Source organism: Balaenoptera borealis (assembly GCF_965194805.1).
Source record: "Balaenoptera borealis genome assembly, chromosome: 12".
NCBI lineage: Eukaryota > Metazoa > Chordata > Mammalia > Artiodactyla > Balaenopteridae > Balaenoptera > Balaenoptera borealis.
Window position 1 is genome coordinate 45,733,285 of NC_138869.1, and position 14,971 is coordinate 45,748,255.

Consider the following 14,971-nt stretch of genomic DNA (forward strand, 5'->3'; position numbering starts at 1 on the left):
AGCCCTTCCCAACTGCCTGCATCCCATCACCTGCCCTCCCTGCCCCTGTGTGAACGGGCTCACACCCCATGTCCTTGTTATTGATGTTCTTACTCTTTTCTCCTTTTCATCCTTTCCCTAAGATGGATGCATAACACAAAGAACTTCCATCTCCCCCACTCCAAACTCCCCTACTGTCAGCTTTTTACCACATTTGCCTTAAATTCCTTATTATCTTTTTTCCTCCCTCTCTCAAAAGACGGACAAATAGGCGCAGATCCTTTTTTCTTTTTTTTTTTCCAGAACCATTTGAGAGCAAGTTGCAAATAGGATGCCTCATCACCCCGTTAGTACTTCAGGATGGTTTTATTAAACAAGGATGCACTCCCACACAATCAAAACAGGAAACTAACACAGACACAGTATGACCATGTAATTCACAGCCCTCTTTCCAATTTTGCCCACTTTGTAAACAGTGTCCTTTATAGTCCCAGGGTCCGGAACCACTTGTTTTACTTAGTTGCCATGGCTTTCTAGTTTCTTTCATTCAGGAACAATTCTTCAGGCCTTTTGTGACTTCATTATTTTTTATTATAACACTTAAGTAACCTGGCAGGTGGTTCCTTGTTTGGGGTTTACTGATGTTTTCCTGATGATTAGATTCAGGTTATTCAGCTAGGGCAGGAAAATCACAGAAGTGATGCTGTGTTCTTCTCAATATCAGGAGACACGTGGTGCCAACTTGCCTCATGACTAAAGACGTTAAACTTTATCACTTGTTTTAGAAGGTGTCTACCAAGTTTCTCCACTGTAAAGAATTTTGTACGTATTAATTAATAAGTGACTATTATTAGTTGTCATTCTACTGTAAAGTAAATCTTTTCTCTTCCACTTACATATTATTCATTTGTTTATTTATATCACCATGACCTCCTGGGTTCCTTTTTTATCCAGTTGAATACAGTCTAATATTGTCTTTATTTTGATGCACAGATTGTCCCAGATTTATCTGTGGGAGTCCCTTCAAGTTGGATCCTATGTCCTTTTGCTATGCCTTCCTATCCTTTTTTGAGCACTTTCTTACTTTTTGGCACATGAGGTTCCAAGTTCTGCACAGAAAAAAAAAAACTATCAGTAAAATGAAAAGGCAACCTATGGAATGGGAGAAAATATTTGCAAACCACAAATCCCATAATGGGTTTATATCCAAAATATACAAGAAACTCACTCAACTCAATAGCAAAAAAAAAAAAACACCCCAATTTAAAAATGGGTGAAGGACCTAAATAGACATTTTTTTCAAAGAAGACATACAAATCTCCAACAACATGAAAAAGTGCTCAACATAACTAATCATCCAAGAAATGCAAGTCAGAACTACAGTGAGATATCACCTCACATCTGTTAGGATGTCTGTTATCAAAAAGACAAGAGATTCCAAGTGTTGGTGAGGATGTAGAGAAAAGGGGACCCTTGTGCACTGTTGGTGGGAATGTAAATTGGTGCAGCCACTGTGGAGAACAGTATGGAGGTTCCTCAAGAAATTAAAAATAGAGCTACCATATGACCCAGCAATCCCACTTCTGGGTATGCAGTATATCCAAATGAAACGAAGTCATTATCTCAAAGAGATAAATGTTCTCCCATGTTCATTGCAGCATTACTCACAATAACCAAGGTATGGACACAACCTAAGTGTCTGTTGACAGATGAATGGGAAAAATTGAATGACCAAAAGCAGAAATCCCATTCTAAGGGTTTTAAAAATTTTTTTTAAACATTTATTTATTTATTTATTTATTTATTTATTTGTTTGTTTGTTTTCAGGCTGAGTTGGGTCTTTGTTGCTCCGCACGGGCTTTCTCTAGTTGCAGCAAGCGGGGGTTACTCTTCATTGCAGTGCACAGGCTTCTCATCGTGGTGGCTTCTCTTGTTGCGGAGCACGGGCTCTAGGCGCGTGGGCTTCAGTAGTTGCTGCAGACGGGTTCAGTAGTTGCGGCACTCAGGCCCTAGAGCGTGCGGGCTTCAGTAGTTGTGGTGCACGGGCTTAGTTGCTCCACGGTATGTGGGATCTTCCAGACCAGGGCTCAAACCTGTGTCCCCTGCATTGGCAGGCGGATTCTTAACCACTGCGCCACTAGGGAAGTCCCCATTCTAAGGTTTTTAATGAATATCATTTTCTTTTTTTGTTCCCCACAATTTTTATTGTGGTAAAATACACATAAAATGTACCATCTTAACCATAAAGTTACAGTTCAGTGGTATTAAGTACATTCATCATGTTGTGTAACCATCACCACCATCCATCTCCAGAACTCTTCTCATCTTGTAAAACTGAAACTGCTTACCCACTAAACAATAACTTCCCATTCCTTCCTCCTCCCAGGTCCTCATTTTTGTGGAATCATACAATACATGTCTTTTTGTGACTGGCCCTTTCACTTATGTTCTCAAGGTTTATCCATGTTGTAGCATTTGTCAGATATCCCTTCTTTTGAAAGCTCCATAGTGTTCCGTTGTATGGATGTCCAGCATTTCGCTTATCCATTCATTCATTGGTGGACACTTGAGTTGTTTCCATGTTTTAGCTAATGTGAATAATGCTGCTGTGAACATCAATGTACAGATATCTCTTCAAGACCCTGCTTTCAGTTCTTTAGGGTATACACCCAGAAGTGCAAATGCTGGATCATAATGTAATTCTATTTCATTTTCTTTTCATGTGTTCAAAACATTTATTGTTTTGTGTAGTATTTTTAATTTAGGTAAATGGTATCTGTTCCTTACTTTTCAACATAGCACTTGGTTTGCATGCCCATCCATGTTGCTATGTAGAACATCCAATCCATATCTTTTCCCTGCTGCACAGTACTGCACAGAGTATATCTTCCATGTTTTACTTGTCTGCTCTCCCAGGGATGGACACTAAGATTTCTTCCAACTCTCTGCTCTTACAGATAAAGCTGCAATAGTCTCATACAGAGTTGGCCTGAAAAAGGGCATGTAAGTGAGTTCAGTCTATATCGCCACTAACTGCATGAAGGTTCCTTATAACCACTTGGTGTTATACTGCTTTCTAATCTTTGCTAGTCTAACAGGTAAAGTGACAGAGTTGTTTCATTTTATATTTCTCTGAATACTGATGAGTTAGGACATCTGTTTACATACTTGGTAGGCTTTTGAGATTCTTCTTGAAATTACTTGTTCTTATCTTTGATCATTTTGTATTGGGTTTGCTGTCATTTCTTGTTGACTTGCAAAAGATCTTTGTATATTCTGGATTTTAATTTCTTTATGCTTTAGACATTGCAAATGGCTTCTATCATAGTTTCAGCTGTATATTATCAATACTTTATGTATAGTTTCCTTTGTTGAATAGAAATCCTTCACCTTGGTGTAATGAAACTCATCAAGTTTTGTCTTTTGGTATATGCTCTTTAAATTGTAGTTTAAAGGTTCCTTTCCAACCCGGAGGTACCGGTGTTTTCCCGATTTGTCCTGTATTTTCTTCTCTTGGCATAAGAGTACTCCATCTCTTATTGAGGCCTTTAATCATGTGTGTGACTAAGGCAAATCACTTCACATCTCAGAAAGAGAAGGTACCCAAAAGTTTAATGAGATTTTTTTATGTATCATTCAGGGTTTCATCAGAGAAATGACATGAGATAAGGCCATGGTTCCCAAACTGTGGACTGAGACACCCCAGGGGCTTCAATGAATTCACAAGAGTGCTATGGAATATTTCCAATTTTCAAGGGCTATAAATTGATACCTGACATTTCTTGGACACCACAGGAACTACTAGTTTGAGATAGGTTACAGTTTCAATATTAGATTGTAGTACATGCCTTTCAAAGTTGTCATATCTTTGCAGAGCTGGGTTTTCAGTGGTTTGAGATAAGCAGTGAGGAACAGGAAATGAGGGTGGCAGTGTCCAATGGGATTCCAAGGTTTGAGAAGTTGGGCCACATCCAACAGCTGTACATATCCCACTGGTACTATTTAAAAATATAAAATCAGGGGATTCCCTGGTGGTCCAGTGGTTAGGACGCTGTACTCTCACTGCCGAGGGCCCAGGTTCAATTCCTGGTCGGGGAACGAAGATCCCACAAGCTGTGCAGCGCAGCCAAAAATATATATATATATATATATTTTCAATTTATATGTATCTTCTTTTCAAACATAACTTCAGTTGTTTGGATCTAACCACTTAATGAGTAGAATTGTTTGGTATTTCTTTTGGCCCAGGGCACTGAGAAAAAAAAGTATGAACGCAATAAAGGCACCAAGAACTGAGAAGCCTTGGAAACCTCTGGAATGAGGGATTTGTTTGGGAATTGGATTGTATGCCACTGTGGGAGCTGGTAGGTGAGTCTGTGCAGGTTGTCGCCTCTGCATCTGATGCTGAGTCATCACTCTAGAGGAAGTCTCTATAGGGCAACCTAGAGATAACTGTAGGACCACTAGACCACATGAGGACAAACTATGCAGAGAATGACCTGCAGGGGAACCTGCACTTTTACCATATTGATGCGTAGGTGGCCCAGGATGCAGGAGCAGTGGGACTTGCACTGGCTGTGGGTCCAGGCACTGCCCTACACCCACAAGAGTAGCCTGTGAACCAGCACACTGACCACTGTTTTCACCTTCGGAGCACAGCATTGTAGCTTGCTTCACTCTTGCAGATCGCCCACTAATGATCTCCTGCAGACACTCACCTGGACCACTACAGGCAGGGGAGTCTTGGAAATGTCCTTTCAGCATAACTCCAAGGATGCTGTACAGAGCACCACACCGGTGGTTTATTTTCTTCTGTACACTCTTTCAGAGCTCTCCAATATTTTATTTTATTTATTTTTAAATTTAATTTAATTTTATTTTGTAAAATATTTATTTATTTATTCGGTTGTGCCGGGTCTTAGTTGTGGCAGGCGGGCTCCTTAGTGGCGGCTCGCCGGCTCCTTAGTTGTGACATGCGAACTCTTAGTTGCGGCATGCATGTGGGATCTAGTTCCCTGACCAGGGATTGAACCCAGGTGGAGCCTTATCCACTGCGCCACCAGGGAAGTCCCTCTCCAATATTTTAAGTGAGCACATCATAAGAAAAACTGTTCTTTGTGAAAAGAAAGAAATGAAGAAGGAAAAGAGAGAGGGAAGGGAAGGGAGAAGGAGAGTAGGGAAAAAGATTGAGAAAAGAAAAAGATTCAGTGCTTCTTCCAAGAACATCCAGGATCAGCATTCCTGGATGAAGGTATGGTGTGAATAAGGACCCAGAAGCATGACACCCTCTGGGAAGTGTAAAACATTGGCTAAGACTTCCAGTGGGGGGTTGGGTGGGGAGTGCTGGGGTGGGGGCAGAGGGTGGAGCGGCCGGGAGATGGGCTAGAGCAGGAGCCATCAGAAAATACTGAGTTTGAGTTTTCTATTCAGGAGGGGACTGAGTGCATACATTAAGCACAGGTTTAAAACACAGGTATCTAAATGCCAGGAGACCCCGGAGAAGCACTTTAGCATTTCCCTGAGCCTCGCTTTTCATGTTAATTGAAAAGGGTAGCTTAAATAGTGGTAGTTATAAAGACGGGGTAAAGCCTCGTGGGGTAGTGGCAATTGCTCAAAGCCCTTTTGTCCCCACACTGCTCAGTGACCAGTGTCCCCTGACCCTCTCATTGCTCACCCTCCACTGCCTCCCAGGCCTCTGCCCCTTCCCGCCTTGTAACAGTGTGGGTAGAACTGTGTGGATTGCACAGAACTCCAAACGGGGATTTAATAACTACTATCTATGAAAAACATCTACCCCAGAGTGCCCCCTCATTTTATTTTCACTTCTTACAAGGTTTTCCTCAAAAGGAAGGTTTGGTACATTTTCTTTGAAACAGTGTCACACTCCAGTAATTTCCTCACATTACTTTGAAGCCCCAGATGCCTTCAGGAAGCTGACACATTGTGGTCATTCTCACTTGACATCACTCCAGTGCCTGTGAAGACAGTTGTTTCGCCCTGCAACATTTGCTTAATTCGATACTTGGTTCCTGAGAAGGAGTAAAGGAGAAGTCACCCCCTTAATTTAAATGTTGAATATGTGTCTTTGCAAAATTGCAGAAGTTCAAGCAGCCTTGTACTTCTGTTTGGTCAAAACTCAGTTTTCTTTATCTTCTCCAGGAAGCAAGGTGAGGAGTTGTCCTGAAAGTAAATATGATGGGCATTACTAAATCTGACCACAGGAAGGCTGCAAGAATGTTAACCATAGCTGTGCTCATTATGAGAGAACAAATTCCCTGGAGGGCCAGCATTCATTTATAGCAGGGAATAAAAATAGGCTGCTTCTTCCTGCTTCGAGGGGCACTTCTCTATATTGAGGGTAAAAGGTGGAAAAACAAGAAGCAAACAAAACCCCCTCAAATCGCGGGGTATTGGTTAAATACATTCAGTAATGTGCTGCATCCAGCTTGTAGCAGTTTATAAGAACCAACTGTGAGATCTCTTCCCAACTCCATGATGTTATGTAACATTGGTACCTTGAAATTGGAAATGGTTGGATTATTTACACCAGGGGAATTGGCAAATACTACATATTAGGGCTGTTGGGTTTTTGTTTGTCTGTTTTTGTTTCTTTTGAGAGACAGTTGTTAAACACTTATCAGGATCCTGCTATTTATAGTATGTTCATGAAATGGAATATTAAGTTGCTATCAACATTGACGTTATAGAAAAATATTTCATAGTAAGTAGGTGTATGCAGAAAGATGAATAAGACCCTCACCTCACACCATACACAAAGATTAACTCAAATGAATCATGGACTTAGACCTAAGAGATAAAACAATTAAACTTTTAGAAGAAAACACAAAAGAAAATCTTGAGACTTCGAGCTAGGCAAAGATTTCCTAGATGCAGTACCAAAAGCATAGTTCGTAAATGGAAAAAAAAATTGATAAAGTGGACCTCATCAAAATTCAAAACTTTTGCACTTCAAAAGACAACATTAAGAACATGTAAAGGCAGGGACTTCCCCGGCAGTCCAATGGTTGGGAGTCCGCCCTTCCACTGCAGGGGGCACGGGTTCTATCCCTAGTCGGGGAACTAGGATCCCACATGCCGTGTGGCACCCCCCCCCCAAAAAAAAAACCATGTAAAAACAGGAAATAGACTGGGAGAAAATATTTGCAAAACACATATCTGATAAAAGACTTGTCTCCAGAATTACAAAGAACTCATACAACTCAATAGTAAGAAAACAATGGGCCCAAGCAAAAAATAGGCAAAAGATATGAACAGATATTCCACCAAAGAATATTTATGAATGGCCATTAAAGTATGAAAAGATGCTCAACATTTTTAGTCATTAAAGAAATGCAAATTGAAAATTAAAACCACAATGAGATACCATTTCACACCCACAGACGCCAACCAAGGTCACAGCTCCCATCCTTCCTAGAGCTGGTCACAATCAGTTAGGAGTTGGCACTTTACTCCTCCTTTCCCACCCAGACACTTGATCCCAAGATGTCTTCATGGCATCTATTATTTTTAATATTTGAAATTTTATTTTAATAATTTATTGACAACTATTGAGATAGATATTTCAAGACTAGGGTGAAAACTCACTCATGATTTTCAGTTCCATATTTGACCCTTTTGGAGGTTGAAAGATTCCCTGGAAGGTCATATCCAATGTGGGAATACGCTCTGCAATAAGCCAACAGAAGGTCATCCACCCCTTTAGCGTTTTTCCACTAACCGAGAACTTGCTTTTTTCCATGCATTCACAAGGAGAGGGTGCCCTTGTTCAGGGTCAGCCAATATCTGACCAGCCTGAGACAAGAACTGGACAACAGATGTTGAGAACAGAAGAGCATCTGGAAAAAGACCAGGATCAAAACTGAGACCTTATTTCTAACCACCCACATCTAGAGGAGTTGACCAGCTACTTAGTGTGAAGGGGCTACTGGGTTGTACCTGTGGTAGTCAGTGGGTATCTTCCCAAGCTGGTTCTTAATTTAATCCAGAGGTAATTTATCCATCGTAGCCCTTTGATTTTTCCCAAGTGTTGGTGGGGGTGGGGAAGGGGAGTAGAGTCCGTTTGTTTTCTAAGCCCAGAGATAAGCAGATCTTTGCAATGAATTTTCTAGCAAATGTCACACAATTGGTTCTTATTGACCTAGTTTTAAGGTAAGACCTTGTCACTTATGGCCTGATCACAAGATAACTTTTCCCTGAACTGCCATCCATCACAGATCTTACCATCTAGTTCTTGTGCATGACTAATGTTCTAAGTATCAGAGCATGAATTTACTTTCTTTCCTCTTAAATCTCATCTTGTTGGTTTCAGTTCAGTGACCCAGTCTATCAAGATCCGTTTTAATCTCCATCTTTGCATTGAGTTCCTAACCTGTGTTCTTGTCCTCAAAATTGACAAACAGTAAATGCTATGTGGAACATAAATCTGTAAACTGTTATAAAATAATCACTGTAAGAGAACTACAAGGTTGACAGGCATTGTTGAGTTGTATTCACTTCCTCGCCCTTGAGGAAGCCAAAGATCAACGCTGAAGAGATTGAAGTAGCACAAAGTTCACTGGGCACCATGGCATAGGAGTGGTGGGTACAGAGCAGAGGGAGTTGTGGATACTGGCATGTGCTCACACGTGTGTACCTGGGTGTGCAGAGGGCAAAAGGAGGAGGCTTCTGTGGGGCTCGCTGTGAAAGACTAAAAGGAATGAGACCTAGGGGGGCGGCACTAGCACGTTTGGATAAAGACCGGGAACAGTGAACCCCAAGACTCCTGGAAGTGTCTCGTAACCATTTCCACAATGTTAATTTTGTTACCTGCTCTGTTTCTCTGTTTCGATATGTGATGTTCCTTGGAAAGACAGCTGTGTGTTTTTTCGGTCCCTGTGCAGTGAAGGGGTGGGGGAGCCTCGGCAACTCTATTGCCCTTTGCAGAGAGATCAACTCAGGGAGAAGGGGAAGCAGAGGTACGCAAGGTGATGTGGGCCAAACCCAAAGCAGTCGAGGGAGGAAGGGGGCGCTTGTATACCAAGCTCAGACCCTTTGGCAGAGCCGTTCCTGTCTCGCACAGGTGGGCTATTTTCTCCTTCGAAAGGGAGGCAGCGGGATAGAGTAGGAAGCAAAGGTCTCTACGCTTCTGATTGCAGGCTGCTGTCAGTTACAGCGCTGCGCAGGTACCTCCAACATGTGAATATTTATTTATTCATTATCACATGTGTGTTCTACTGTGCTAGTATCTTATGTATAGAATAACACCAAAAGAAGATAAAAGTATAATATAAAAATAAAGACAGTTCTGTTTTCTTCCCACATCCCAGTGGAAGGTCTTGTACTCCCTTGCCCACGTCTACCCCTCCAGGCATCTGCCTTTTTCATATGGGGGAATTACATGGCATGTGAATTATATATCAATAAAGTTGTTATGTGACAGAAAGAAAGAAAGGGCACTGGCTGGCAGGAGTTGGGGACATCTGGGAAGGCTTTATAACTCTAAAATTAGGTACAAAGAAGAGTTTGTCAGTTTGTGGAGTGGAGTGAAGGATGTGCCAGATCAGTTGATGCAAAGACCTGGAAGTGAGAGGGGGGCTTTCCTTGTTTTAGGAGCTGAAAGTAGCCACAAAGACAGGCACAGAGTGAGGTGGGGTGAGCAAGGGGAGGAGAGCCTGAAGAGCCCAGCAGGAGCCAGACCCCCAGATGCCTTGTGAGCCAACTGAAGTTTAGGACCTCTTCCAATTAGCAAATGAGTCAAGCTTGGGAGTGACATGCCCAGATTTGCACCTTAGGAGGATCATTCTGGCTGCAGAATGGATTAAAAGAGGATAAGACGGGGACTCTTTATCAGGAGGAGGTTGTCCTCAAGGGATGAAATAATGGGGACCCAACACAGGCAAGTGGCATTGAGGACAGAGCCAGGTGGACAGGGTGTGAGGGCAGGGACCCCCAGGTATCTGTTTCTGGCAGTTTAGTCAAGGGCACTGTCATTTGCTGAGATTGTGAACCCAACTTGGGCAAGGAGTCTGCTAATGAATTGGGTTCTGGGTGTACCACATGTGGCCACAAGATGCTCGGTGGGTACCTGGAGGCAGGCGCTGCCGGAGATCTTCTAAATGCAGGCGTTTAATAACTAAAAGTTTTCAAACAAAATCCAGCTTTCTGGCCTCTCTGGGAAACCTGAAGATTTGGTCATTCTGCATTTGTGTTCACTCTTGAGCAAGGATCAGCAAACTACAGTCTGAATGCCAGATCCAGCCCTTGGCTCGTGTTTATATGACCCTAGACGTAAGCTTTTTTTTTTTTTTTTTACGTTTCTAGAGGGTTGTTAAAACAAAGAAGGATATATGACGGAGATTGTACGTGGCCCACAAAGTCTACAATATTTGCTCTCTGGCCGTTTAAAGAAAACGTTTGCCGACCCTGCTCCTGGCAGCCATCTGCTAGTGCTGAGTTGCTGCTGCCACCTTTCCACCATACGTGCCCCCGGTTGCTTCAGTCCCCACGCTATGCTCCTGCCCAGCCCGACTCACTCACGTACAATTTCTCCTTGGCCCCTGGCTGGACCCCTGATCCTGAGAATGTGTGACAAGAGAAAAGGGCCAGAAGCCAAGGCAAAGACAACCTTTTAGAGACAAGCAAAGAAAGACTGAAAGGAACAGAGAGATAGGAGGGAAACTAAGAGAGGGGGCGTCTTCCAGGTCAGAAAATAGAACTTTTCAAGAAATAAGTGGTGGTCAGGTTCTCTGGTGCAGCTGAGCAGCCAGGCTGGGGGAAGCCTTTAGAACCCCCAGTGGGTTTAGCAAGTGACTGTGGGGTGATGAGTTTTAATGGAATGGAGAGCACAGATGCCAGATTTGAGTGGTTGAGGAGCAGATGGCTTTCCGTTTTAACTGTGGAGGGAGGGAGAGAGGGGGCAGCAGCTGGAGGGGTCACGACTTTATCAGATGGGAAAGGCTTGAGCTACAGAGAGGAAGAGATGGAAGATGGGGGACAAAGCTGATGGAGTAATGTCTGCGGAGGGGGTCGGGGATGGGCAGGATTTGCCTCGGCTGAGCGTCCCATGGGAACGAGTCCAGGAGATGTGAAAGTGCAGGTGAAGAGGAAGGTTTTCTAGCAAGAAGTTAAGAGTATTTTATCCTGTTGGCTTCTATTTTCTTGGTGAAAAAGTAGTGGGTCACCTGCTGATAGTGGGGATTGGGGGACAGTCACAGAATTCTAGAGTGAGAGGGTTTGAGCTACATGTGGCACAGAATAGGGAAACTCGGCAGTGTTGCTGTGTAGCTCTGTGAGGCCCACTGAGCCTGGAGGCTGTGGCTCTGGGGGGACCCCTGCTCTTCTAGGCTGTCTGAGCAGTCCAGGGAGCAGCCTGAGGAAGGTGGACGGGAGCCTGTGAGTCATAAAGGCATGACCATCTTCCCCTCCCTCCTCTCAGGGACCCTGTAAGTGTCGACTTCTGGCCCGAAGTCAGAGGACTGGGCAGACACAGGGTGTCAATCCACGCACTCCAGCCAGGACTTCCAGCAGCGCAGGAAAGACAGGTTCCCTCTTTGAAATGTGCTCTATTTACAATTTAAAAAGCAGAAGAAAAGGAAAGCAGAAGGAGCCCTTTTCTAAAACCTTGCTTTAAAACCAGCACAGTTCAACATGAATTATGATTTAGCATCTGCAGAATATCTCACCGTTTTAATGAGTGCTCACATTGACTGCCGCTCACACGGATTACACAGCAGCCCAGCCCCCTTGCTCACTTCATCTCACCACAGCAACAGGGTGCTGAGCAGGGAAAGCAGAGGGAGGCGTGTTTCATTTTCACAAGTGAAAGGAGCAAAGTTCACAAAATTTGTAACCACCGCAGGCGGCAATGTCAGGCTTTGGATAAACCTAACTTATCCAAAGGTACAACTACAATCAGAATTCTGAACTCATCCTGTAACGAAGGGAAAGACAGTCGGGGGTGCAGTTGACACTGGGACCCCTTTAGTTAACCTTGAGTTCAAATTCCAGCTCCACTTTCCTTAGCTATGTGACCTTGGGCAATACTTCAGCTCTTCTCAGTCTTGTTTCCTCATCTGGGAGGTGGGTATTGACCGCAATCTTGACAACAGAGGATGCAGAGCCTCAGCGAGGGTTCAGAGAGATAGCCCCACGGAGCAGGAGCAGGGCACGTGGGGAGCTGTAGATAAGGGCTCAGGTTTCTAACTGTGATGGTAACGTTTCTTCCTGTGCAGAAAGGAGAAGATTTCAGAAGACCTGGCCCTCAGTCTTGCTTTAACCACCAGCTTTGTGACCTGCGCAGTCACTTTCCCTCCCGGGTACTCAGTGTCTCCATTTACAATGGGAAGCCATAGACGGGAACAGTGATCAGGGTGTCCTGAGTCCTTGCGGGAGTATAAATCGACACAGGCTCTGTCAGCTGAGCCTTAAGCCGGACTACACGACCTCATCAATTAGGCTTCTATATATTTCCTATCTGATTCACCTGACCAGCTTATAGTATGTGTTGTCATTTGCTACATTAAAAAACAAACAAGCAAAAAAAACCTAGAACTTCATGGCTTAAAAATAACAAAACTGTTTATTCCCAGTCATGATTCTGTGGGTGACTGAGGGGTTCTTCTACTTCGTGTGGCATTGGCCGGGGCGCTGGGATGGCTGGAAGGTCCAAATTGGTCTCCATCACTGAGAGGGCAAGTTGGTGCTGGCCGTCTACCAGAGTTCAGTCCTCCATGAAGCCTCTGTGTGGCTGCACTGGGCTTCTCACCTCAGGGCACTGGATTTCAAGAGGCAGCAACCAGCAGCCAAGAGTGAAAGTTCCAAGAGGAAGAAAGCAGGAGCTGCCAGGCCTGAAGACCAGGGCAGGGGAGTTCCACCACATTAGGTCAAAGCAGTCCCAGGCCAGCCTAAATGCAGGGGGCAGGAAATGCACCCCACCCCTCGGTGTGTACAGGGAAGGACGGAACTGATGGTGACCACTTTGGAGATTATATACCACCTGGTAGAGACACGTATTTTTTTTATTTCACCAATTAATAGTTCACAAAGATTCATTGTCTGCTCTCTGAGGCCCCTCCCTCCTCAAATTGTGTAAGAACCCTGGGGGCTTAAAAAGTCTTGGTCCTTCCAAACACAGGCTGGGAGAGAACTTGAAGGGGCTGTGCTGGCCACTGCTACTCTGTTCTAGAAACAGCACACAGGTCACTGTTGAAGCCTGGACGGGCTCAGCCCCAAGGACACTTGTCTGTTCAGGAGGTGATGTCCTCGCTGCTCTGGCTCCATCCAGGCCACTGTAGGGGTGTCACACGCTGGCCTCCAACATTGTTGCTCCTTCAGCTCACACATGCTCAGCCATCGTTCCCAAGGTGTGGCACCATGCTGGTCCAGAGGCTGCTGGTCTAAGCTGCAGGCTATTCCAGAATCACTGCCTCCTACACACACGCGCACACATACACACACGCACGCACGCACGTGTGCGAGCACACAAACACACACCGCAAAGTCTTAGGCCCTTGAATTAAGCTCAGAGCCCCTTCCCCCCAGTGAGTTTATCTTTGCCCTTAGAGCCCTTGTCCTTTCCTGTCACCCTGGGCCCCTCTGCCAGATTTTCTCAACTTTTAATGTATGCAGTCCCTCCCCTCCCAAGGCTTTTGACCCCTTATGTGAAATGGTTTTCCCCTCCCTAAAGCTCCAAGGAGACCCAGGAGGGGCAGCTTTCATCAGGCCACACAAAGCACATGGCTGTTGCACCCTCTCCAAAAAGCAATTTGATTCTCCTTGCTGCCATTAAGTTTGCACAACTACATGGGGACACTCAGGAAAAATTGCTCCCAGGTGACCTTCAATCCGGAAGCCTCTGGTCAAAAATTAATATATAGAGTAAACTCTGTTAGAATCTTAGCAGAAATTGGTGGTCGCCAGAGGGGAGGGGGGGTGAGGGGTTGGGCAAGATAGGTGGAAGGGATTAAGAGGTGCAAACTTCCAGTTATAAAATAAGTCATGTGAAGTAATATATAGCATCAGGAATATAGTCAATAATACTATAATAACTTAGGTGACACATGGTTACTAGACTTAGAGTGGTGATCATTTTGTAATGTATTTAAATGTCGAATCACTATGTTGTACACCTAAAACTAACATTATATTGTATGTCAACTATACGTCAGTTTTTTAAAATAAATTTATTTATTTATTTTTTTTATTTTTGGCTGCATTGAGTCTTCATTGCTGTGTGCGGGCTTTCTCTAGTTGTGGCGAGCGGGGGCTACTCTTTGTTGCAGTGTGCGGGATTCTCATTGCGGTGGCTTCTCTTGTCGTGGAGCACAGGCTCTAGGCGCGCGGGCTTCAGTAGTTGCAGCATGCGGGCTCAGTAGTTGTGGCTCGCAGGCTCTAGAGCACAGGCTCAGTAGTTGTGGCGCACGGGCTGAGTTACTCTGCGGCATGTGGGATCTTCCAGACCAGGACTTGAACCTGTATCCCCTGCACTGGCAGGCGGATTCTTAACCACAGCGCCACCAGGGAAGTCCATATGTCAATTTTTAAAATGACAGCATAAACAAAACTGGTAGTCCCTAATTATTAATATTTGAAGAATACATTTAAGTCAGTCTTCCACAAAGTTTGATTCTAAAGAAAGCAAAAAACCCAACTTCGGTTCACTTGCTCCCCTCACAAAGTTTAGTTTATTCTCACCCTGAGTTTAGATTTCAGCCCTAAGCAAAATCCAACCCTGACCCTTGCCTTTGCTTCTTTGTAAATTTTAAATTTGATATAATTTCAAATTTGCGCAAAAGTTTCAACAACGGATCAAAGAACTCAAGTTCAGAGAACATTTTATCCAGATTCACCAGTTGTTAGTATTTTGCCCCCTTTTATGTAATCGTTCCCCTCCCCCTCCATGTTTAGTATGTATGTTGTTTTTCTGGGCTATTTGAGAGTAAGTTGCAGACATCATGTTCCTGAAGACCTTCTAAGTACTTCAGTGTGTATTTTA

At 44.0% G+C, this 14,971-nt stretch overlaps 1 protein-coding gene across 1 annotated transcript in view; it reads left to right on the plus strand.

The window, feature by feature from the left end:
- Positions 1 to 1,793: 1,793 nt before the first annotated feature.
- The window catches only part of XCR1 (X-C motif chemokine receptor 1), a 75,468-nt gene continuing 62,290 nt past the window's right edge, over positions 1,794 to 14,971 (plus strand). The window contains exon 1 of the mRNA XM_082347452.1: positions 1,794 to 14,143. The gene's annotated coding sequence lies outside the window, so the exon portion shown is untranslated. The remainder of the gene's footprint in view (positions 14,144 to 14,971) is intronic.